Genomic DNA, 26,450 nt, shown 5'->3' with positions numbered 1-26,450 from the left:
CTCTCTCTCTCTCTCTCTCTCTCTCTCGTGAAATGTCAGGTCTCTAATTTTACCTCTGAAAGGAGGTTGTATTTTTGGCTCGGTTGATATTGTCTAGTTGATTATTCGTTAATAGGATTAGATACTAATTTGTAATTGTTGGATTTTTACTTAAATTTTACCATCAGTGCTTCTCCTAACTGCTAAGATAAATTTTTGTAAAGATAGGAACGTAACTTTTGAAACATTACTGTACTGATCTTATTCCAACTCAAACATTTTACTGTCATGTCAATATAAGCCTACATAAATGAATACCGCTTGAACTTTAGTTAGTAAACTTACCAACGTTACAGTTTGGACTGGATTTCCCCTTAGGTTCGTCTGCAGTGCGATTTGTTTAGGTGATCAGCTGATCGACTGGTTGATTGTTCTTCCACAGCTTGCGTGATGGAACTGATGGCTGTACTTTGTACCGTGTGCTGGGTTTCGTGAGCAATTCATGGAAGCATGCAAACGGAGACGCTGCTTGCTGAGGGAAATTTGTCACGTGTAACAGCTGCATAATTGTGGCTTTTCTGGTTCCCTTTGTAACAGCGATGTGAACTACATGTATATTTAGGTTAAGCATTCCATTTTCATTGTCATTTACTTTTTTTTCATTCAGCCAGCGTTCACCCTTTAAAGGAAACAGTGTGCGATAAAAATAATGTAATGGACAGTGCTACACGTTATTGATGAGGTAAGTGTAGAATATACTCGTGTACGAAATTCTCTCTCTCTCTCTCTCTCTCTCTCTCTCTCTCTCTCTCTCTCTCTCTCCCGCAGTATTTAAAAGAACCCTTCTAAAATTTTCTCCGAAATTTCAAGGAGTGGGTTATGCGCCGTCGGACAGTTACGAACTAATTGTGGCATAAAGTATTAATGAATCACCTGTGCCAACATTGCACGCACGCTAGACGCATACAATTGTGCACTAGGCTACACAGATAGTTAAAGGGGATAGATCTTGGACAAACGGCGCCTAAAAGGAAGAAAGGGAAGAAACAAAGAATAATAATGCCTGTAGTTCCTTTTTTGTAATTAATGGTTCATAAATAAGACGAAGAAAAGGTGGAAGTTGGTCCGAATGTCAGATAGTTCATATGTCATAATATTCCAGATGACATGGGTAATCCGTTCTCCTTATTGCCTCGCCTTTTCCCCTTTTTCTTACTTCTGTCTGTCCCCAACCAGCCCGGAACTGTTCCCCCCTCCCCCCCCAACACATCCAGGTTGTGCTCAAGTCCCTGTCATCTCGCCGTCTACAGTCCTTGCCTCCACCTCCATATCATCTCTTTCTGAAATTATGGCAAATCTGGAGATTTTTTCGAGATTTCTCTTCTTTTCAGTGTTCTCTAAAATCTTAATCAGTCATTACCAAGCGGAATCAGAATACTATAGACACTATGTATAGCACTTGCAAGGCAATGGAAGACTTTGAAAAATTGGTAGAAGCGTGCGGGAATATTGAAATAAGGATGGTGTACATACATCGGAAGATTTGGGATGACGTCATCAATCGATAAGAATGGGTACACTAGAATTCTCGGAATTCTTTTAGCTTCATCTTGTTACGATCAGTTTGTCTCTTCCTTGGATCTTAAGTTATCATTGATTGGATGGATACGATAAAATCATGTTGGATGTTAAAGAAAAGCCTCTAAATGTACCTCTATATTCAGTGAACTTCATTCCTTTCTCTCATCCTCTCTCTCTTCTTTCCCTTTTTATCGGTAAAGAAAGCTCCCTTTCGTATAGTTTACTTAAAATCTTTCACTGATCTTCGAAAGGGAATTATATTCATGTCTGTAATAGAGTGTTTTATAACATTCATTTTGCACCAAGTAGACCTGCGGTGATGTAATCAGGTTTGTAATACTCGTATCTTAACTATCAAATGCAGTTCATCTTGGAATAATCAACAAGAGCTGCAAACGTTATAAAATACGTGCCTGTAGATTGCTTTAGTTTCGATGATACCAGATTGGGTGTACGAAAATGTGAATAGTATTCAAATTGATAATTAATTTTTCGATCAAAAACACTCACACAACAAATGTAATTAAGATTATCAATGGAATTGTGGAGTAAGTTAAACGTGTTTATTAATACTATTAACATTTTAGCGACATCTGACTCGTTACACATCGCACATAATTTGGTTATTCGAAATTTTCGTGCGTGCGTGTAGGCGGAGTTCTAAAGATTCTCTCGGAAAAATATTACAACGTGTACCATTAAAAAGGGGGTATCTCGTTTCGGGAACTGCTTCAGTGTAACACAAAACCATGAAGGTTTGCAAGAGAGAGAGAGAGAGAGAGAGAGAGAGAGAGAGAGAGAGAGAGAGAGAGAGAGAGAGAGAGAGAGAGAGAAATGGTCCTTAGCTGATAAGTTTCTTTTTTCTTGCTGGGCAAGAATTCAGAACTCCTTTTGGGGGAGTGAAGATACAAGTTAATAATTTCTGCATTGCAAAAAAGGTTGCTTTCTTATAGGTTTTCTTGATCTCTTTGTCTATGCAAATTGATAATTCATTAGACATAATCTTTTTAACAAAATTTGTCTATGATAGGAGAAAGCAGATCACCAAAGAATGACTAAAGACTTTAATTTTACCTGAACATTCGAAGTGGAGTAATGCTGACCAGATTAAAATTATCCACCGAAAAATTATTTGCCTTTCATTTAATTACTGATAGGACTCCAAATTATTCCTGAAAATGATAAAAGTTGAAGGTGATTTTAGTTCGAGAAGTTTATGTAAGTCGTCCGATATATAGAATATTTTATTTAATAGTGAAAATCCTGAGAGGCAAACGGATTGAAGAAGGAGACAGCAGAAAAGCATTGGTAATGACACATTTTCTCGGGTAGCGACAGTTATGGAGGTTAATGAAAAGTGAGGAGTAAAATCTATAAAAAAGTGTAAATAATGTTACTGTCTGCAAATAAAATTTATGATTTAGTGTTTTTCACGTCGTTTTATAGTGACTATTACGCTGGTATCAGATTTGCGTGTTTCTTCCGTATACTGTACAGTTCCAACCTTTACAAAATAGGAAGTTCATATCCTTATTGAATTTCTTAAAAGCCACTTTGATGCGACGTCGTTCGGGTTCATCGTTAACCAAACGATCTCGTGAAGAGACTCGAAACCATCTCCTTAAAAACTCGGTTGGTAACATTAGTGGAGATTGTGTGTTGTTAAGTCGTACTTAAAGTGTATCTCAGATATGCCCTGCTTCTGCTCGTTATTTCATGGAAGAAGAAATTTACTGTAAGAAAAGTTTGTCCCCTGTCAATAAGCGAGAAGATGATAGGTTAGTAGAATTAAATCTAAAAATATATATGATTTATTATGATAAAAATAATGTTTCACAAATTCAGTACCTAAATTATTCAATAAAAAAAAACAAAGAGTGGGAAGAAAGTCCAGAATTAATTGAAAATTCGCTCTAGATCTGAAAGTAGTCAGGAAAATAATCATGCAACCTTTGTAGCTTTTATCTGAAATTGGAGTAATTATTGTTTGGCTGCGGATGAAGAGATTAGATTACATACATGTTATGTAACCAATTTGTGTCCACACCAGGTGCGACTTGTATGTAGTTACGCGTAGATATGCATAAGTTGATATATGGAAATTTTTCACTTGAAAATATGATGTAGCATCACCGGTTTATTACAGTCACGTTGTGTTCACTGCATAAGAGATAACAATGCTTCAAACCCGCTTTTATGTGTACCGCACTGAGCCCAATACGGATTATGTAATGGTAAGCTGATTTTGCCTTGCACTTTGTTGGCGGAATTGGCAATGATTGCTGCATTTGTGTATTCGAGCCCAATTTTTAATAAAACACTTTATTTTTAGTTTGTGCCCTCTGCATGGTTTTGCATGAAGAAAGGTATATTTGAGTGCGGTATGTATGAACAGTATGTATTTTCTACATAAATAATTGGCATTCTGAAAAAATAAGAATTAATCACTTTCCAGAATTGCGAGGGCACAAAGAAGTTGACGACAGTCAAAGAGAATGTAATGTTTCACTACTCTGTCCGTCACTACCTTTGAATGATGGACAGAGAAAAACTAAGAGAATTGTAATAGTGGGTTTGTTTATGATTCTTTCGTCTGACAGAATCTCGTAGTTGGTTCTAGTTTGTATTTTGGGAATTTACAATTCACCAGTGTACTGAAGCCGAAGAACACTTATATACCGGAAGTCAGTGACTTTCCAGCATAATGATCGAGACAATACTGGGAAGAATAATCGAGCAATTTTCATATTAAAAATATGATACGTTTCACAACTCCCTGCATGCTGTTGTAAAAACACTTCCGTTTTACCTAGGAGTCTTCAGTTTACGGAACAACGGATAAATAGTGAGAAAAGTACCGTGAAGAGCTAAGGAAATTGCATTTCCAAGCCAAACCATGGAACTTTTCCCAGCAAGAAACATTTGCGCGTTAGTCGATTATCTCTACGCTGATGTATTTATTTGCCAACCCTCTCGAGATGATTAATTTTTGGGATAAGCCGGCCCATAGATAACTCTTTCTTGTCGTGAAAATAATCTCGGCTCAGCAGATTTCTCTCAAAATTAATCATCTAGACGAGGTCACATACTGAATAAGGCTGGCAAGTATTATGAAATTCTCATCTATTCCCGGGGTATCTTACTAAAACACACACAAAAAACTACAAACGTGTAAGCATATTTCACTGACCTTGGCGGGCGTATTATTATTATTATTATTATTATTATTATTATTATTATTATTATTATTATTATTATTATAAACAAAAATGTTCTTAAGATTTACAGAGTAAGCCTCCACAGGATATAAAGTCAGTTTGAGAGGAGAGACTGTAATACTTACATAAAGTTATGTTAACAAACAAATAATTATATATGTTTTTTTGTGGACTATTTTTGCTCTCATATTTTCCATTTATTTTAATCTCTTTATTTTCCGAGCAGCAGCAACGTCTCACCAATAAACCAGGAAATAAGACAAGTCCATCTCTGTAGAAGCATCGCATAAAGCGGGGAAGAAGGATCAAAGCAAAGCTTGCTTGGGCCGTAGAAAGCGACCCAAATGAATGTAGGCACCGAGAAAGGAAAGCGATATAAGCACGAGAACAGCCTCTGGCGCGAGTTCCTTGGGTAAATGTTTGTCTTAAGGATGAGATGAGCGTCTCCTTAAAAGCAGAGATTACCTCTTTCATATGCGCCACATCAAGATTAGTGTCGTCCGCGGCTTTGAATGTTTGAATGTTTTCACGGCAAAGGAGATTACGGCTTTTTTTTTACCAAAAGGAAAACGTTGGAGTATTTATTCAACTGAAGGTTTGCTTCGCAAAAAAAAAAAAAAAAAAAAAACGCTCGGATCTTTGAACAGGAAAATAAATGGTCTTAAAAACAGGTATACGGAAGGACCATCTTTATCCTTCCCATTTCTTCATATATGAAATATGGGATATAAGGTCATAACATTTTAATCCCTAATTTCTTTTATGCACATACATCCATAATTGCTGTGCACTCATACACGCTGCTATACACTTTTCTTCCTAGTAGGAAGTGGCGCCGAATAAAAACAAGGTAGTTGTCATGAAAAGTTTATCTTCTCACTACTGTAAATGTGTTCACAGAAGTTAATCGGTGTGCGCCCATATTTTTCTTTCTTTTTCATAATGACCTCTGTAATTACCTCCGCCAGCCAATCTGGAGGAGGTTGTTGTTTAGACTTGTGTTAAATCCTCCAACTGTTTGTTCGATTTTGGTCTCTTGCGTAGCGGGGTACCTTCTCCAAGGGGGAAATGCTTTTAGTTCAGTTTGTTTTATATGTTGAAAAGAAAATGCGAAAAGTGTTTCATGGGTAGTTCATGTGAAGTTCCTCAGGCATCACAGATCACTGTCGATCATGAACATGAAGGTTACACGACAGTGAAGCGACAGGACAGCACCTCTCAATCTCTCTTGCTCTGGGTCTCTTGAGAACGAGGCGACGATTAATGCCTGGAGTCCTGAGTTGGACTCAGTGCTCTGGGTTAATTTAGGCAATGACGTTTGCGGATGTATGTGCTTTCTATGTGCTTTTTTCTGCTTGTTTTTACTTTCATTCTACGACACTGAAGTTGTCTTTTCGTAACTTGACAGTTAAAATCTGTCAACGCACAGTCATAACGTAAAGGCAGCAAATGCAGAATCTGATGCAAATGACTGGAGTTCTCTTAACAACGGCATAACTATAAGTCCGGAACTATATTGCAAGGAACTCGGGAAACGTAATTGGAGCCTTAATCAGGAGAATTTTTAGTCTGTTTTGTTGGTTCCTTCGCTTGCAGAATGCTTGTAGCATTTTCGTTATTCTACTCTTGCTTTTGTAGGTTACTTGTAAGATGAAAAGTTCAAATAACGCCCCCATTTCATGTATGGCTTACAGTTATAAAAGACGGCTTGCTCAGTCCCTGAAAAACTTGTTATGCCTTCATTAACGTTTTATTTCTAAAGAAGTAACAATAATGGAGTTTTAGTCTTAAACATACAGATAGCTTTAAATGAAATTTTCCTTTTAATTTCCATTCCCCTACCCTGTTTTTTTTTCCCTGTCTCCACAAATTTATGTCTCTGTGTTGTTAGGCGATAAATGAAACAATGCATTTAGGCTATATCATCAATTTTCTCTTAATAGATAAGAGACGTTTTGGGGTTATGCATTCAGGAACCAAGCAGTATACTTGTCACACACGGACATGGGAAAGAGATATTACGGATATTGCCTGCTTTAATTCCATTGTGTTAAGTTTTGATATTGAATAAATCTGAGTTTCTTTTTCTTTATAACAGTCGTATTCAGTTCTTGAAAGAGGTATAATAGTACAGCTATGAAAGAAACTTTTGCGTGATGATATACAGTTACTTATTAATGGAAATAACAAATGGATACTATAGACGATTAGCAGCGAAATCCTGGGAGTAATCTCCTATTTTATATTGGAACCCAACTTCTTAATAAGTATTGTTAAAGTTTAATGAATGTGCCTCATGTAAAATTTATGTGTACATTTACTGTTACATAATGGACAAACAGTGACAGATGGATCATTTTGACTCATTTGATACGAGAAAAACTCTAATGAAAAGCTCTCCTAGTTCGATGACACTGGTTTGTTTAGCTCGTGTTTGCCAGCTCACTCCACTGAAATTTACAATTATTAGTCTAGCAACTAAAGCAATGTCTTCTGAATGTTCTCTTGAAGCTAACGCAAGATTGGAACAAGCCCTTCCGCCCCCTTGTTATTGTTTCGTCTGTCAGCGTTCGGTATTTCAGGAGTTTTGTTTTTCTACGTTCCTCACTCCTACCTCTCGGGGGCGCTGTTTGTGTGGTGTTGGTAATCGTGAGTTGAAATTTGGGTTAGTGGGTCCTCCACGATTTTTTGTTAATTTTTTGGTGTTTTGATCTGTGTTATTGTCGACGTGTTAGCAGGCCGGATGGAAAGTGAGGTAAAATTGTTTGTCTTCAGTATTTTGATGGGTAAATTTAATAGACATCCGAAATGTCTTAATTTAGACAGTTTACCAAATTTCTAAACCGTTAAAGGTTCTTAGGAGCAACCTCGAAGCGCACCTGACATAAAGAAAACAGATGCATGTAAAAAGTGGGTTCTCAGCGTTATAGAGCACAACCATGTGAGTTTTGCAGTTCAGAAATAAGGTATTCACAGAATATGAAACATGAATTATTTGATACAGAACGTGTTTGCTTTGAAATTAGCAGCTGAGGCATTACATAATATCCACCTTCAGTTGCAACAGATGTTAGTGAAAATGAATAATTTTTAAAATATATTTGCTTTGCCCACCCCACCCCCGGTTTGCGATGTTGTGTATTAGCTAATGGCGATATCTTTTATTTTAATTATATTACTCATAACATTCAAAAATAAAAGTAAAAACCATATGAAAGTAATTACTTAGTAAACTTTCATTTTATGCCTTCAAATGGATGATTCCATCCGATTATGTGATAAGGTCACAGGGATGGTTAGCTAATGAAAAATGGAAACGGAGGCTCTTTCGGATCTTAAATAATTCCCTATACGTAGTGCGTGGAGGAAATTTCACACACACACACACACATAGAGAGAGAGAGAGAGAGAGAGAGAGAGAGAGAGAGAGAGAGAGAGAGAGAGAGAGAGAGAGAGAGAGAGAGAGAGAGAGAAGGTGACCTCTGACTTTAAGAATTCTTACCCTGCATCTTTTGCACTCTTGGTATTTCTTGTGTTGCTTTTGTTATTGTATTTTTAAATGCTGTTGCGTTCTTCCTTTTTCTATACACGCGTATTTTATTTTTTTGTTTAAAAGAGCCGATTGGATGCTTTGTTCTTTTGTTTCCTTTGTGTTTCATCTAACATTTTTAGTTTATCTTTAGATAATATGGTTTGAAAGCTATTAGTTTAATTGCTACTGAAAATTAAAATCTTAAGTACATTTTAACACGTTTTATCCACACACACACACACGCACATGTATATATATATATATATATATACATATATATATATATATATATATATATATATATATATATATATATATATATATATTTATAATGTCTTTGAATAATTGTGTATTTATTCAGGCTAACGACTCATGTAAAGCAGGATTATCCAGTATGTGTCATAGTTATTTTTGTATAGCGGTTGTTACTTTATTTGATTGCTATATATCTGATGTCAGCTTATCTCCTTGGAAGTGCTTTTGATACTTTTGAGTGTAGTTTCACTTAGTAAGATTAACGTACGATTCTGATAATTGTACCGTTAGAATAACGTATTTTTAAGGTGTTTTGTAGTACCGTATGAGCTGGTAACAATCGTTGCTAGTTCAATACTGACTTTGCAAGTTGAAGGTTCTTGGTTTATTGCCCGTTTATTTTTTTGCATATTTTTACATATTACCTCATTCACAGATTAGATTATGTTCTTCTTTTTTATTTTCATTAATTTTTGCGTTATCGTTCTTCTTTTTATTTTTCATTCAGTATTAATAATAGTAATAATAATCATCATCATCATCCAACCATGTCGAAAGATTTAATTTCGGGTGCTATTCTTTGATGCTGGGATGTCCTTCTCCCAGGAGGGGGGAGGTTGTCATTGCTTTGGAAGAGAATGGAGCCGTTAAAAGCAACGACAGAATAAAAGAGCCGCAAATGTACTTACGGTACATTGACGACACCTTCGTCAGTGCTGAGACAAGTGAAGAAATAGAGAGCGCAAGGCGTGTTTTCCACACCCACAGCTGTCTCAACTTCACAATTGAATACAGCCACGATCGTCGCCTCCCCTTCCTTAACGTCCTCGTTGAACAACGGGAGAAACGCTTCATTAAGAAGGTGTGCACGAAATTTACGAACCTGAGCATGCGTCTTCGTGGAGAGAGTGAGTGTCTCGAGAGATATAAGCAATCCGCCATCAGCGCCTTCGTCAGAAGAGCTCTCTCACGCTGCTCCTCCTGGACTGACACGCATGGAGCGCTGGATTGTGTTGCCCAGATGCTCATCGATAATGGACGCACTAATCGGGAGGTAGACAAGTGCATTAGAGGAGCCGTGAACAGATGGTACCATCAGGAACCTCGCCCCGACACCTATGGTGACATCAAACTTTTCTACCAAGGAAAATTCCATAAAGGATGTAAAGAAGACGAACGCGCCCTCAGGACCATCGTTGAAGGTAATAGCATGCAGCAGTCCGCCTGATCCCGAGAAGAAGATTAAACTCATCATATTCTACAGGAATAAGAAAACCAGCAGCCTGGTGATGAGAAACAACACCCCCCCCCATCAGCAGGATCCCTTGAGAGTGCCTCGGCTCTTACATAGGCGCTTCTCCAAGAGGATCCCCTGTCATGCCCAGGAGGGTGCCATATTTAATCACGCCAGGACTGCCCATAACCCGAGAATAAAAAGGAATGACATTATCCCTAACATAGAGATAAAAGATCAAGCGATCGACCATCGCCGCCTACGCCTCCTGGAAGACCTACACATTGGGGGAGAGAAGCCGAGTCTTAATGCCACACAGGAGACCTTCCTAACAGAACATAGCGGCCAGGACAATAAATCTACTAACGCCATTAGTAGTCATTCATTTTAATGTGAATATAATGAAAATTGTCACACCATTTCTTGTCCTACATTCTCTAAGTAACCCAAAATTAATACTAATTGTTTGCCATGGAAATGATAAAATACTGCAGGTTTGCCGAATTTTGTTAAAATGCTCTCTCTCTCTCTCTCTCTCTCTCTCTCTCTCTCTCTCTCTCTCTCTCTCTCTCTTTGGGAACCTACTGTAGAGACATAAACCTACCCTTTTGGCTTGCGAGTCACATTCCAAACCGACTAATTAGTAGAGCGAGGTCCCTAAATCTGTACTGCATGTGAGGAGCTTTGCATGATAAAGTAAATTCGCCCACCTATGTACAGAGTGTGACGTCAGAGACCTAAGCAACGTTTCGTAATTTATTCATTCACTTGTGTCGACTTTCCCACGTATCTGAGATCCGGTCTTACTAACCTTGCTTGAAAGTAATTATGAATGTCAGAGAGTTAACTAAAGTATTTACGTTACATGATTATAACTGACTTTTTGAAATATAAATTCAAGCTACGAATGAATTCCTCGGGAACGGATACAAGTATTTCGCCTTTTCCCCGAGTTAAGGTCCACGCATAGTCCATAGTCCCCTCAATGTGATTTTTTCGGGCGTGGGCTACAGAAGGATATAAAGTTGCACGTCATATTGGTCTTTCCATTAAAAAGGTATCGGATTTTCATGTATGTAGCACTTAACTATTTCTGAAGTACTCTCGTATTTCTTGTTGGGGGTAGTGTAGACCTCGTTAAAATGATAATGTGGACCTAACTCATCAGTCAACTCGGTATAATGAAAATTGTCTCGGAAAGTCCTTAATAATGCAGAACATTATTTTCGTTCAGATGTTTATATCAACCACTTAGGAAGGTTAACATGTAGGTGGGAATAGTCTTCATGGAGAAAATGTTACTCAAGGAAAATGTTTGATTGCTTTAGATGTCTCGAATGTGTACATTCAAAAACACGCGCATCTATTTATCTCTATAATTGTCACCAGCTTGGTTATGGGTTATCATTTCCAGCAAGTTATTGGATGTGCCTTAAGGAAATTCTCTTTCTGTCCTTGACGGCACCTTGGAAGATTCTTGCAGCGACTACTAATATATTATGTTTATGTCAAACGCCGTGCAAAGAACTTTCTCTGCTTATTGTTTTAATTTCTTCCTGAGAGTTGTTTTATAGGTGTGAGAGCTGAGACGGTTCGTAATACGTAGTGTCTGGTCCAGTTTCCATCACGTTTATGAGATGTTTCATTTTATTTATATTTGTATGGGTATTTGCAGATGTGTACCCGATTTTCATGCCCATGTTTTTTATACATTTGTCTCTTTTCATGTAACTTCTCTTTTCGTGAAATTCAAATGAAATGATTAATGATTTTAGAATAAATGCATACGCAAAGTAAGGTTAATTCTAAATAGTGCGGATGTGCACCATTAAGGCTTATATATTTCTTGCCTTGCTTCTTTGCATTGAATCACATTGTCGTTTTCTCTTTCTGTCACTGTCGAGAAAATGAGGAAAATATGATGCAACACAAATTGGGGTGGCGAAGATTAATTGGCCATCATATGTAACCTTTGTAAAGTTTTACCCGTTTGGTTCCTAAATGTAGTGTGTAGTAGAAAGTTAGCATTGCAATGTGCTACGTGCTCGGAGAGTCCTCTGAGTAACGACGAGTCCTAATATACGTAATATATATATATATATATATATATATATATATATATATATATATATATATATATATATATATATATATATATATATATATATATACTGTATATATGTAATTCTAATAACCACAATGCCCTCTTAACTTTCTCGAATTCTTCCTTTTATGGATATGCTTGTAACTACAAAGCCGTAAGATCCAAATGCAAAAGAATTGGAGAGACTGAAGGCCTTCCATGAACGGCCATCACAGTCTCTTCAATTTCTTGCGTTTTGATCTTACGGCTTTGTAAATACAAGCATATCCAAAAAAGCGAAGAAATCGAGAAGTTAAGAGGGCAATTGTAACTATTAGAATTACAGATACGTCTAGTAAAAGTGACCAGTAGATTCTACACACACACACACACACACACACACACACACACACACACACATATATATATATATATATATATATATATATATATATATATATATATATATATATATATATATATATATATATATATATATATTTATATATATATATAAATTTTTACTTTTGTATCTCAAAATCTTTTTTAAAGCAGAGTGTGCAGGTGTGTGATGGATTAAATACAATTCTAACACACTCTTTGTTTGTGAGTTGGAGAGTGTATATGCGTGTGGGGTGTTACAGAGAGAGAGAAATTAATAGTCATGTTTGCAATTTATACACTCGGAAGGGTTTCCTCCGTCATTTGACGCGTAAATTTGTATGGTAACTGTTGACTGGGTGGATGAGTTTGATCAACTTTCTGAAATATTGTACTTTTAACCATGAATGTGAACTTAGTTAAATATGAAGCTTTGTTGTTAAATACAAAGTAAATTTCATATGATAAAAAATGTGAAGATCAGATATAAACTTATTCTTTGTAGTCAAAGAAAGATTTTTTGATTGAAATAATTTTCTTCAGGCATTCAGTATACGCTATTGTCATTGATTCACTGCCCATTCTATTTATTGTGTATTTCATTTTCAACTTTCTGAATAGTTATTAGGACTCGAGTTTGATCAATAATTCATTCTATTTTATTTCATTTTTTCAGGCGCGAAGCCTTTGATTCACAGTTCTGGGAAGAGAAAGTAAGTAAGGCAATAACCTTCTTCCATTTAGCGTCTCTCTTTTGGATGATCCAATCGCCTCGACTCTCGCTGATGACTTTTGTTTTCCTTTCATCCAATTTGTCGAGGCTTTGACCTCACATAGAGATTGCTGGTCGCTTTAACGAACCTGACAAGATCGACACTTTCCTATTTTGCGCCTGCGCGATTGTACCTACCCATCCACACACACACACACACACACACACACACACACACACACACACACACACACACACAAGAGCATTGTAGCACATGACGCGTAGATGTCTTCTTTTATTTAATTTTTCTTGCAGGTTAGGTATTTGTTTTCACAGCATGAAAATATGCCTGATGTCTCACAACTCTTTACAAACTGTTATTGTTTATGGAGCAATGAGATTTTTTTAATAACCATTGGTCTTTCATCTACGATCTCTTCGAAGAGTACTGGATATTTGTCTAGACTTTATATTTAGATCATCGGTATTTGCTACTTGATAGGACTCTTCACTATATATTTGATGTCGTGTTGCCTAGGAAATTTATTTGACCAAAGTGTAAATCGTGTTAATAGGAAATTTATTTGACCAAAGTATAAATCGTGTTAATAAAACCATTCATCAGACAGACCCTTATGCATCATGGGTCCCCCATTTTGGAACTTTAGGGCTGGAAAGATCACTTGTCTCTGTATGAAAGTGCATCAGTTCCTTTTTTTCTTTTCTCGTTTTGCTTTTAGAATTGGTGCTCAAAGTCTTTTATTCACTGGATTCACTTCTGCAGTTGTGTGTTGTTTTTTCGAGACCGAGCTACTCCGTATTGCGTTTCTGATCCTCGCATCATTGGTGAGAAACAATCGAAAAATTTCATAAGAAGCTTTGCTTGCAAAACGTCAAGTAAAAAAAATAATATTCAGTCTTGAGTATCATAGCTTTTTGTCGTAATTTGAGAATAGACATGCTAATAGATTTAGTTTTTCTATGTGCTAAGTCTGTTGCTGAGATTAAGGGGTTGCAAAGTGTCGATTTTTTAAATCCCTGTTTGGTTAGTTCACAGCGCCGAATTACAGCAAATGAATTTCGTTACTAGTGGAGGGGCTTGAAAGCCTGAAGCCCAATTCCTTTCGAATGTGAAGAGGCTTCATAGTCTCTTGGGCTTGGTGACCGGTGACTGTGTTGTGTGTGCATTAACGTGCCTGTAGTAATTTGACGGACTTAATGGGGGAGCACCAGATTTACTGGGAGTATTCTTGTCATCTTGGGTAACAGAAATAAACACAGTGCCTCATACTTCCCCGTTTTAGTAACAGCACTTCGTGCTATTGCTGTATAACTTTATAGTTTACTCTCTGATTACTGAATCGATAATTGGTAAACCTCTCTGTGCTTTACTCTTAACGTATTAAATTAGTGACCGGTATAACAAAGACCGTAGTGTCCGTAGGGAGGCTTACCACTCAAGGTCTTTTGCTGTTGACCAAGTCATTAATATGTAATGAACACTTTCTACTACATAGAAACTGACGGTGTCCGGTCGTCCAATTGATTTTCAGCTTTTTCTTGGCGTTTCTGTGGTGAGCTAAAGAGAAATGTTTTGAGGGATAATTCTTGTCAACTGCGTTAGAATATTAGAACCTCGTAGAAACCAAAGTTGAGATATAATAAATGCATTTAATTTTCGGTAAGCTCAGACTGAAAAACGAGAATGGGAGAGAACTGAATTTGTTTGTGAATCTTTCCTGTGGCGGCAGCCGCTGAATGAAGAGTACAGACAAGAGTCTTGAAGGACTTCATAATTAAGTACTTTCCTCACGTCTGCTTCTTTAGAGGCCCCGAGGACCGTGCCGAAATAAACCTGCGGCTGCGAACTTTGCAGTTTTGCCTTTTTTCCAGATTTTTTTATTTTGTTTTTGTTTTCTCGAGGAAATATTTCATGTCGATTTCTGCAGTGACGGTTTGTGTGTGTGTGTGTGTGTGTGTGTGTGTGTGGGCAATATAGGTTTTATATTCAGGGTTTTGTAAAAGTAGTTAACCATTTTATAATGAAAGGAAGTCTTTTGAAGTGTGTCTGATTTAATTACATACGTATATTTGGGATCTAAAATCCTAGTTTTAAAAGAAAGACTTTTAAATGCTTGAAAGGACCCTTGGTAGAAGTTTTTCTAGAATATTCGAACTGTGATTAAGAAAGATTGTATAGTGTGCATAATACTAATAGATTTGCTAGTCTATAAAATTTCCCCTGTTTTTCCTGGGAAGACTATTTTCGATCGAATGCTTATATCTTATAATCATCTTATTACAAGAAAGACTTTTTGAGGATGTGAAAGACCTTTGCAGTTCATATGTTGTTGTGATTCTAAAAAAAAAAAAAAAAATTTTCCTTTCCCCTTTTTGAAACGTAAAGTCGTTGACACATTATTCCACAACTGAAATATTAACTCTTAATTCACCAGAGAAATAAATGCATATTAAATTTTTATGCAAATAAGGATTTTATATTGGGTGTTTAATCAAACTTTTTATCTGTCATTCTTTGTGATTTTGATTTAGTCTTTTTATTTTATGTTAAAAAATTTATACTGTTGTTCAGTCATTGTTTTCGTAAACGTCATAGTTATATTTATTTGTTTTGAAATGCGAAGGTTAGAAGTACGCTTTTACTTTTATAGTTGCTATTTTATTCTAAGATTTTGTGATTATCCTTATTTTCCTTTTATCTTGGCCAAAGTTAGAGTTGTTCATTCAGTAAAAAGAAGCATGAATTCTAAGGCATTTCACTATATTATGGCTCCCATTTTACCATGAACACTAAAGCAGCATTAGAATTGTACGTGAAAACGTCTACAATTACAGAAAATTTAGATGAATATGGCACCTGACGTAATTCATAAGGAATGTGCACTTCCCTTCCACGACCTCGTAATTTGTTCTTTGATAAGAAATATTCAGTTGCTGCTCTTAGCGTGAGGAGAGGAAATATTGATAAGGATAGTATGCTAATGGACATAAATGCCAGTAAAATTGTTAATTATTAATATCACTCTCCTGCTCATTAGTGATGTCCCTCTGTTTAGACTTTCAAGCATTTTTGTATAAAATAGAATTTATCACCAGCAATGTTTATCAGCTGTAATGGTCTAAAATATTTAATGTATATAATTTCAGTGAATTTATTGTTTATTTCATTTGCATAATCTTACCTGACAATTATGTGTTTACGGGAGTTATATTGAATAATTCCTGATGCAGAGTACGGGAAATTTCGAAGCCTCATAAATACACTATTACATTTATAACAGCATTTCATCATATGCGTTATCCATGTAAGTATTTTATTATTTAACCATTGCTTCAGACCACTGCTTCAAGTTCCGTGTACAAATCATTCATGACTATTCGCTGGCGACCCCAACCCCAACTGAATATTCACAGCTACGCCATTGCAAAGAGGTGCTAGGTAAGTAAAGGTTAAGTGACGAATTCATTTAATAACACAAACGAATTAAAAATGTAGGCTGCATCTTTTTATTTTGCAGAATTTATTGCAAGAAAAGTCACAGCCGTTGTTCCCTTTGTTTCATCAATACGGAATCATTAAAGAGGAATAATGAAGATATGGAAGTTCAGCTACTCGTGTGACTTGACAGGTCCTTGGTAGCTTGAAGATTGATTAATAATCTGATTTTTAAGAGTCAGAGGTACTGATATTTTTTTTTATTTTACATTTATCCGTCTGATGTTCGTCTTCAGTTGAGGTTGTAATCTAATCATATATATATTCAACACGTTCCATATTTTCGTGATTCAGTTATACACATATGAATATATATATATATATATATATATATATATATATATATATATATATATATATATATATATATATATATATATATATATACATGCATGCGTACAGGCAAAAGCAAGGTTCAGATGAAAATACTTTGTGACATGGACATTATTTTTATAATTTTGGATAATATCTCAAAGTGAATAAATGTCATCAATGATTTGTAGAGAAATCAGTTACTAAACATCGCATGAATGCATCACATATGTTTGGTGTTTCCCTTTGATTAGACCTTTACTTCTTTAAATTGCCAAATAGTAAACACCCGCAGTAACAGAAAAATTGAGGAAAACGAAGACAACAGCACCTCATTACTTTAATAGTATGTGGTGAGGCAGAGGAATGATAATCCACTTGCGTATAAAAAACACACACGCCATGTCACATTTAGGTCTCTTGAGGACCACGAGAGAAAAAATGTTTTGCAGCGGAGGTGTCTCTCTCTCTCTCTCTCTCTCTCTCTCTCTCTCTCTCTCTCTCTCTCTCTCTCTCTCGTACTGCGGCAGTCACTCGTGTTACTCAGAGCTTAATATTTTTCTTTCTTTTTTCTCACTCTCACTAAGTTTGCTTCACAGCATTTCCCTTTTGGCTACTAAGGCCTGATACATAGAGTTCTTAAGTTTTGCAGCTATCTGTACTTTGACAACGCAGACTTTTCCAGCAGGCTTTTTCATAGTCAGTGTTCGCTGCTTCTGCAGTGCTTTTGCTGCCAATTGCGCCTGTTGGAACGACGAAGGCTCACTTACCTCTTTAGTTTCGTCGACATAATTTGGCAGAAATGACGTCAACCACTTCTGTTGCTCTTTTTGTTTTTGGATGTTTTGCATCTTTGATCCCTGCCTCCAGCTCCTTGCTTATCAACACTGTTGCTATCATTCCTTGGGGTCTTTGTCGTTTGACCAGTGATTTCACATGTACTGGAATAACGAAATGCTTTTGCTCTTCATTAGAAATGCACGCTTCAATTATAAACGAACGTCAGCATAAGCTTTTAATGCGCTTATGAACCCATTATTATTCGGTCATGTTCCTCCGCTCATAATGCAGATATTGTTTGTTGTAAAGAATATATATATATATATATATATATATATATATATATATATATATATATATATATATATATATATAGTAATGATATATATATATGTATATTTGATTATATATATGTATATATTCATATATATCTATCTATTTATATATATGTATATATGGCATCATATATATATATATATATATATATATATATATATATATATATATATATATATATATATATATCAGAAAATATTCACTCTACCTCGGAAATAATATATATATATATACCGAAGGGAATTTTTTTAGTTGTGTCCACCGTCCCGTGAGGTCGAACCAGCGACGGACGAGAATCAGGACTACAGTGACACACTAACGCAGCCGACTGCGTTAGTGTGTGTGTGATTCCCGTGTGTCGCTGGTTCGACCCCACGGGACGGTGGACTTATCATCAACTAAAAATTCCCTTCGGTAACATATATGAAAATATATTATGTAGGTAGATATAAAGGACATACATTGTACACTGATTGTATATGAATCACGGTGATGTGATAAATAGTCATATATATATATATATATATATATATATATATATATATATATATATATATATATATATATATATATATATATATATATATATATATATATATATATATATATATATATATATATATATGTGTGTGTGTGTGTGTGTGTGTGTATTTGTGTAATGTGTGTGGGTGAAGTAAGATATATATATGTTTATATATATGTATATACACACACACAAACACACAAACGAACGTATATATATATATAATATATATATATATATATATATATATGAGGTGTTATTTGCTAGCTAACAGTAACTTTGAGAGAGAACACTTGCAAAAGTGATAGCCTGGATAAAGCACAACTGTAGGTCTTATAGTTACCCAAACATTGGAAAAACAGCGGATACACGGATATATACAGTATTACTTTCTCGTTAATTAATAGCTATGCTAAAATTTTGTTTTTGTGGCCATGGTAAATAATGATAAATTATTATTATTAGTCCAATTTGTTTGTTGGACATTATAATTATTAATGATGATGATGATTATTAGTAACATCGTATTTCACTGTTCATATACATTATTCTCGTCTCCAGATACGAAATATTTTGAAACATGCGTTTCCTTTAATTTAAGAATGCAAATGTGAAGGGATACCAAGCATTGTGAAATTTTACGTGACTTAATATCTCGTAACAGTAATTCTTTGATAATGGGTTACAGTTGATGATGAGTTGAAAAAAACGCAGACCCTTTACTGTAACCGTAATCACATTCAGGGCTTTCATTCCAGAGAGTTATTCGCACATTTCTGTTGTCATGGAGTTTGTTTCTTTCTTTTTTCCTTTCTTTTTCTGATATGGCTGTTGCGGATACCCTGCGAATTTCTCCAGAATCGAAAGACTTCATAAGAAAGAAAAACGGAAATCATTCAAAATGTTTTGGTCCTGTAGATGGAAAACAAGAAAAAATACGCATCAGTATGAAAGCTGATGGTCTTTGATGTTTTCATTTTGGGACATGAACACCCAGAAAAAATCTGGCGCTCATTTGTTGCTGGTGTTTGTTTATTTTTCTTTAGCAGAACTAGAAAAAATGTTTTAAAGACCCTAGAGAATTCTGTAAAGGTAAAATTTGGCAGAATGAAGCGGACATCAATTGTTGTTGTTGGAGTTTAAAATTATTGGCAGAACTGGTAATACTGACATGTAGCAATTGCTCCAGTGCATCGTATCCATTATTAGATTGCTGAAGACAGAAGATAGCACCCTTAATTTATTTTTCACCCATTTACAAATGTACCTGTGAACAAAAACATAAATATATTGACATATATGACCGTGAATATTAAAGGAACGAGCTTATCATTTAAACAAAAATTGCGTTTGCTATCCATCACTAAACTTCCACACTTTAAAGGGAAAAGTTTCCCTATCACAAGAAGAAATCTGAAATCATGATCTTGTTAGCCTCCTACTAAAAAAAAAAACTTGTTGTGCTTTACCAATAAAACTCTTGAAAGCTTCGGAACGTCGACGTTTGATCTCTTCTCCATTTTAAAGGCTCTACAGATATCCTTTCATCTTGGTAATGACGCAGCTGTCTTCGGCGCTTATTTTGGAAGTCATTCTTTTGTCAGCGATTCTAAATCTAATATTGCTAGTTTACTCTTTCATAAAAATACAACCTCTCCTATCCTATTAGTTTAATAAAGTTCACAGAGTGTTTGCTTCCTGGGAGGAAATTTCCTCCTCTGTATTCATCTCTTACGTTGTTGTTGTTCAGATTAAGAGGATCTTGTGCCAACATGAGCTCTTACTCCCGGGGCAGCCCATAAAACTCATACACGATTCTTTCAAGGATTTACTGACGGTGATTTGTGCAGTTTTAAGGTAACTTCAGTTCCTTCGACCGTTCTTCCCTTTAAACTTTCAATATTCCTTCCTTTTCCATGGAAACTTAAATTCTAAAACTTCAGAGTTCATTTCTGTTTTTTTAGCTTGTAATATTGCTAAAATACTTGCTAAGTGACTTAGACTCTTTGCAAGCAATGAGGTTTCTGCAATGTACTGTACTTTCCGTCTTATATTGACATTTGATTATCCTCTGTGCAGAGCTGTGGAGAACTTTTTATCAAGGCATTACATATCCGTAGGCGTTAAGCTTTTGTTTATAAATTGCTTCCTAATGTATCTGCTGTTCATTGTGCAACTATTTCATAACTTTTAACTGAAAGTGCAAACACTTCTTCCTTTTCTATTTCTAGGTGTATGACAGTGAATTATCTTCAACCTTTAACATCTCTCCTTGGTCGTACAGGAGATACAAAATTCAAGTCATTGCTCTTTAAAGTATAAAGAAGGAGGAATTGTATTTTTATGTCAACTTCTCACTGTTCATACTTTGACCACCGTTCCACAGGCAAAGAGAGACTCTCTTCTCATGCACTCATCTAACATCTGTCAGGGCACAGTCTTTCACATTGTGGCCACCTCCGTTGAGCTTAAGGGGGAATTCTATCGGCATCCCAGGCTGGGACACCGTCTCTTTCTATATTTAACTGGAAACCAGCAGCTTTTGATGAAACAAGGGAAGGATGATGAAATATGAAAAGCTGAGAAGGCAACGAAATATGCATCCAATTAAAGTGAGAAAAGTTCAGAAAATCAAGCGAAAAGGGTGTAAGAAGGGATTCCTCACAATAGAAAACAAATAAAAGAATTTCAGAATCACTGTTCTCTAAGGTGCCACGTGACAAAATGCTCCTCCACAGCCCAATCTACGACAAAAAATGAATAAGTTGTGGTATGGAAATGCAGAGGAGTTTTAACTTCGAAAGAAGTGATAGAAGTGGCTGTTGGATCACAGGAGGTCATAAAAGCCTGTGGCCATAGGCAGGATTTTCTTCTCTGCTGTTGCAAAAAAATCCTGCCTATGGTCCCAAACCTTTATGACCTCTAGTAAGAATGGATTGGAATTTTCTTCTCTTCCGCGCGGAATTTTTTTGATGTAAAATATGGAGACGATTCAGTATATCAGAAAGAGCGTCTTTAGAAAGATGTGTATCGCAAATTATCAGAAACAGTGAATACTGATTTCATGTATATGAGAATAACCGCTTGTTTGATGTAAGACACTTGATCGTCTGTGAATAAAAGTTTAGGTTTATTGAGGGAGAATCTGTGAAATATTTATGACATGTTTATATAAAGGGGAGGGACTTGACTAACAAATTCAACATTTAGACGAGGTAAACAATTCATAATAGGTATCTTTCCTGCTAGAAACTAATTGGGCTCCATAGTGGAAACTCTCTCTCTCTCTCTCTCTCTCTCTCTCTCTCTCTCTCTCTCTCTCTCTCTCTCTCTCTCTCTCTCTCTCTCTCTCTCTGAGAATCAGCTCACTGTAGTCAGTATACTGGACACGGGAAAATAGCTGATAAGGACCAACAAAAATATGTTTATGCTTCCTGAGTGAGACATAACATTTGGCGTTCCATCTGCCCTCGTCTTATATCATGAGCCACGCACCAATAACACTTAACTCCTTTCTCTTGCATGTTTATGTCTTCGCTATATTGCAGCAGTTACTGGCACTCCGCATTCGTTCAACGGGTAATTCATGATGATAAGTTCCTAGGGTCCTCACAGTGGTTAGCCGGAAGGTCTTGGTGGCGGTTGCTTCATATTGCGTTATTCCTGGTTGCTCCTTGTGAACAATATATGTAGCCAATTTCATCTCTGAGGCCTCTAATTATCAGGCATATATACTCACTTGTGATTGCTTGGAATAATTTGTTGAAGAGTGTTGTTTTTAAATTGTTCATTCTGGTTAGTATATATACAGTATATATACTGTATATATATATTATATATATATATATATATACGGTATATATATATTATATATATACATATATGTGTTTATGTTTATATATATATACACACATTTTTCATTTATTGGTGGGAACACCGTAGAAATTGATCAATATTCGTCTCAGTTATCATTGCCTGTTTCTTACCAATCTGTACAAAAATCACGTTTCTAATTTCACTGTTCACTTCAACTTGTTGTTACATGAAATATGTACTATAATAATATTCAAAGCTACAATATTTTTCTTCACGTTTATTGGCTCATGCTGTACGTTTTTGATATAATGAACAAACTCATTAAACATAGGATATCTGCATTGTTGCTTTATGGTATGTTAAATACAGCCATATAGGAGGACATTTCGCCAAAAGCTCGTGCCAAACGGGAAAATTTAATCGTTATGCGGAGAGGGGAGAGAAACAGGATGCTGCTCTTGAAACATTTAAGGTCCCCGAACATAGAGGGTTACAAATTGAAAAAGAAGAGAGAGAGAGAGAGAGAGAGAGAGAGAGAGAGAGAGAGAGAGAGAGAGAGAGAGAGAGAGATTGTGTGTATTTTCAATAAAATCTAAATCAACAAGAAAGATTATTTCTGAAATTTCAAGGTCCACTACGAGCAAAAGGCAAACATCTTCTCACCTTGGTAATTTTGAAGAGTAGATAAACCCAAAGGATTCTAACAAGAAAGCAAAAGAAAAAAATACGGGTCCCTTATCTATTAGGATGAAGTTTTTTGTGGGACTCCATTTTAAACTAATGTTTTGTGAAACGTGACAAGTCCTGATTCCTCCTTACTGGGAATGAGGGGCCCCAGGTTTTTAATTTTTATTTTACTGTAGTAGGGGATTATTTTGCTGGTTCTGGAACTACTTACATTACTGGATCTCCAGAACTGAAATATTTTTGTTGATGTGGTACAGTAACTTAAATGTACGAAATGTGATTGACTCAGAAAAACTTTTTAACGTTTTTCTCCATAAGAGAATTAAAGTCTCATTTTTGCCAGAACTCTTCTTGGATCAAGTTAGAAAAAGTTACTCACACCCATATAGCCTATATATATATATATATATATATATATATATATATATATATATATATATATATATATATATATATATATATATATATATATATATATATATAACACACAGAATGGATTGGGTAGTTAAGAAGAAAGTGAGTGTCAGAAAAAAAATTAGAAGGCGAACAAACGCTTCAGGAAATTTTTGTTCTACATGGAATAAATAGAGAAAAAGGTTTATGAACTAATGGAATGCGCAATGAGAGATATTAGAGAACACATCTTGCCTGAAATGAAAACCATCCTAAATGAGTGATAATTTTGAAGATTTATAGAATGCGGAATTTAGATGTGATATGTAGAAAATGGATCATTTGAGGTCAGGTTGTTTGGTCTTCTGGGAAAATAAGATTGCTTAGTGAAATACTAATCATAATGCCAGTAATGATTACTGCTGAATGTGAAATCCAGCTGGCAGATTAATGAGTTAGAATTCAAGTGATCTGTGTTTCATTGCCAGGACAGTCTTGTCCATTATTTTCCCTCCCCTTCAGTGGCCTTCTTCTCTGAGACAGGGTGACAACTGTTTGGGACTTGAGGTACCGGGCGGCTCTGGTGGAGGCCACATTAAAGTTTCCCGCAGACGTGATGAGACTAGAACGAAAGCAATTCGGTTTGTATGAAAACCTTCCTTGGTTTTATGGTCCCGAAGGGATGGTGACCTCGTGGTTAAGGCAGTCTTGGGGTGGGGAGTCAGAAAGTCATGAGGCAAAAAGAGGAACTTACGAGAGAGAAGAGGTCTCACCGTGTGCATTCTGCCAGATAACAAGATGAAAAAACTCTACGCTTGACCTTTTGTCTTGCATTTAGAATGAGGAGAACTTAGGGTAACATTTAAAGCTAAGCAGAATAATGAGCTCTTTCCATAACGAAGAGATAGCCACGATTTTCATAATTAACTGTGATGAAAGATGGAGCAGAAATTCCATTCAAACTAGACACATCTGCTAGCAAGTAGACATCACACAGACCAGTGTGCTTAATGTTTACCGAATAAACAGGCATATGGGCAGAACTCTCAACTTCAACGGCACTACAGATTGGATGCTCTCTTTCCCTGATGTTCAACATTTTTGGCTGTAGTCGAAGTAGTCCAAGTCGTTATAATTTTACACTTCTCAAATTGTTCTTTACTTCCGTGCCGTTTAACGTAAGAAATATCTTACCACGCCTTATTATCGGTAACAAAAAGCCATAATACTTGAACTTGCGATTTTACTTTATGTATGCAAACAAATATATATATATATATATATATATATATATATATATATATATATATATATATATATATATATATATATATATACATACATACATACATACGTACATGCATACATACATATATATGTATATCACGATGTACTCCACAATGAAAATGAAGGAGAAACCAGAGGAAATGGAAATAGAGTTCTTAATTTGTCCCAACAGTTTGCCCTCCATCAGGCCTCTTCCGTTGGAACTTTATTGTTTAAAGTTCCCCGGAAGAGGCCTGATGGAGGGCGAAACTGTTGGGACAAATTAAGAACTCTATTTCCTTTTCCTCTGGTTTCTCCTTCATTTTCATTGTGGAGCACATCGTGATATTTTATCTTCATGATTGAGAAGAATACAACTATATATATATATATATATATATATATATATATATATATATATATATATATATATAGTATATATATATATATATATATATATATATATATATATATACATTCAGAAAAGTAATCCTTCAGTCGTCCGGATTAATTCAGCCAAGGGCCCGCCAAGTAATTACGAAAGAAGCACTGAAATATATCTGTCTCTGCACTCAAAACACTTATCAAAATCTATAGATAGAATCTACTAATGATGGGAGACAACACACAAATTTTTTCTTAAAAACAAACGGAAGAAACCATCAGGATCTTTTCCTCTCTACCTCTGTCCCTAGAGCGAAATGCAAATTTTGTAAGAGTAGGTTCAGGATGACGAGTAATAATATACATATATAAATACACACATACACGCACACACACATATAAATGCATATATTTATACACACACATATATATATACACACACATATATATGTGTGTGTAGATAGGTAAATAGATATATAATAATTTACTGGTTACTTTTACCTGATATGTATGTAATTATAATGGTTGTAACTACCTCTTAAATTCTCGATTTTCCACACCTTTTCAACGTTTTCCGACTAACCCTTGGATCTGATATGAAGAACCAGTGAAGAAACCCTAACTTTCAGTGTATTGTTACTCACCCCAAAAGGTGGGGCTGAGGCAAGACTAAACCACTCGGCCACTAACAAGTCGACTTTAGCTTCATACATACATCTGGATATTATGGTGTTTCCAGTTCCAGAATAGAGGCCAGAATGTGTCTATCGGTGAAACTGAATCAGTTGGACGAAAAGGAAGAAAGAGCAGTACATAAGGAAAAGGTGAAAGAAGAATGTGTGTGTGTGTGTGCGTGTGTGTGTCAGCTCGTATAAGTATAGTTGGTGGGATAGTTAAAATGTAGTGTAGCAAAAGAAAGAGAAATCTTTTATTTGTAAAGAAGCAAAACAAAAACAAAGATCACATAAAAGATACGAGAGAAGGAATGGCAAATTACGAAAGGAAATGAGAGACAGACCTAAAAACAGAGTAAATGTTCAAGAGAATGAGCAAGACTCACAGGGGAAAACATGCTGCACTGAAAGGAAGTGTAGGTCTGCGCAGAGGTTGCAGAACAAGTGGACATTAAAATGAAAGAAGCAAAGAGATAATTGCTGTCAAGGGGTTGCTGTGGAAGATTCTGTGTCGAAATGACGACTGATTGATAGATACTCTGGAAGAATTCATCGTTGATATAGTAATAGTTGATGAAGTGAGGGATAATGTATATATTATTTTCAAGATTATAATGTATTTTCCCACGACCAAGAAGTATACTAAACAATACTGATGACTTTATTACATGACGTAATTGTATTCATTTTTTAAGGTGTGTTTGAGCAACAGTCATCACAGATCAACACTTCGACACCCCTCCCCCCCACCCTATCTCTCAGAACGTATGTTTATACAGGTTAATTT

The 26,450-nt window shown here is 35.7% G+C and overlaps 1 protein-coding gene across 2 annotated transcripts in view; it reads left to right on the top strand.

Moving 5' to 3' along the window:
• The window catches only part of LOC136829305 (guanylate cyclase 32E-like), a 475,168-nt gene that overhangs the window by 88,174 nt on the left and 360,544 nt on the right, over positions 1 to 26,450 (top strand). Inside the window, exon 3 of one of the 2 annotated variants that reach the window (XM_067087668.1) lies at positions 12,940 to 12,976. The exons of the other annotated variant lie outside the window; for it this stretch is intronic. The gene's annotated coding sequence lies outside the window, so the exon portion shown is untranslated. The remainder of the gene's footprint in view (positions 1 to 12,939; positions 12,977 to 26,450) is intronic. 2 annotated transcript variants of the gene reach the window in all.

Source organism: Macrobrachium rosenbergii, chromosome 44, assembly GCF_040412425.1.
Source record: "Macrobrachium rosenbergii isolate ZJJX-2024 chromosome 44, ASM4041242v1, whole genome shotgun sequence".
Taxonomy (NCBI): domain Eukaryota; kingdom Metazoa; phylum Arthropoda; class Malacostraca; order Decapoda; family Palaemonidae; genus Macrobrachium; species Macrobrachium rosenbergii.
The sequence above is the reverse complement of the archived record's forward strand: the minus strand, read 5'-3'. Positions and strand labels throughout refer to the sequence as shown.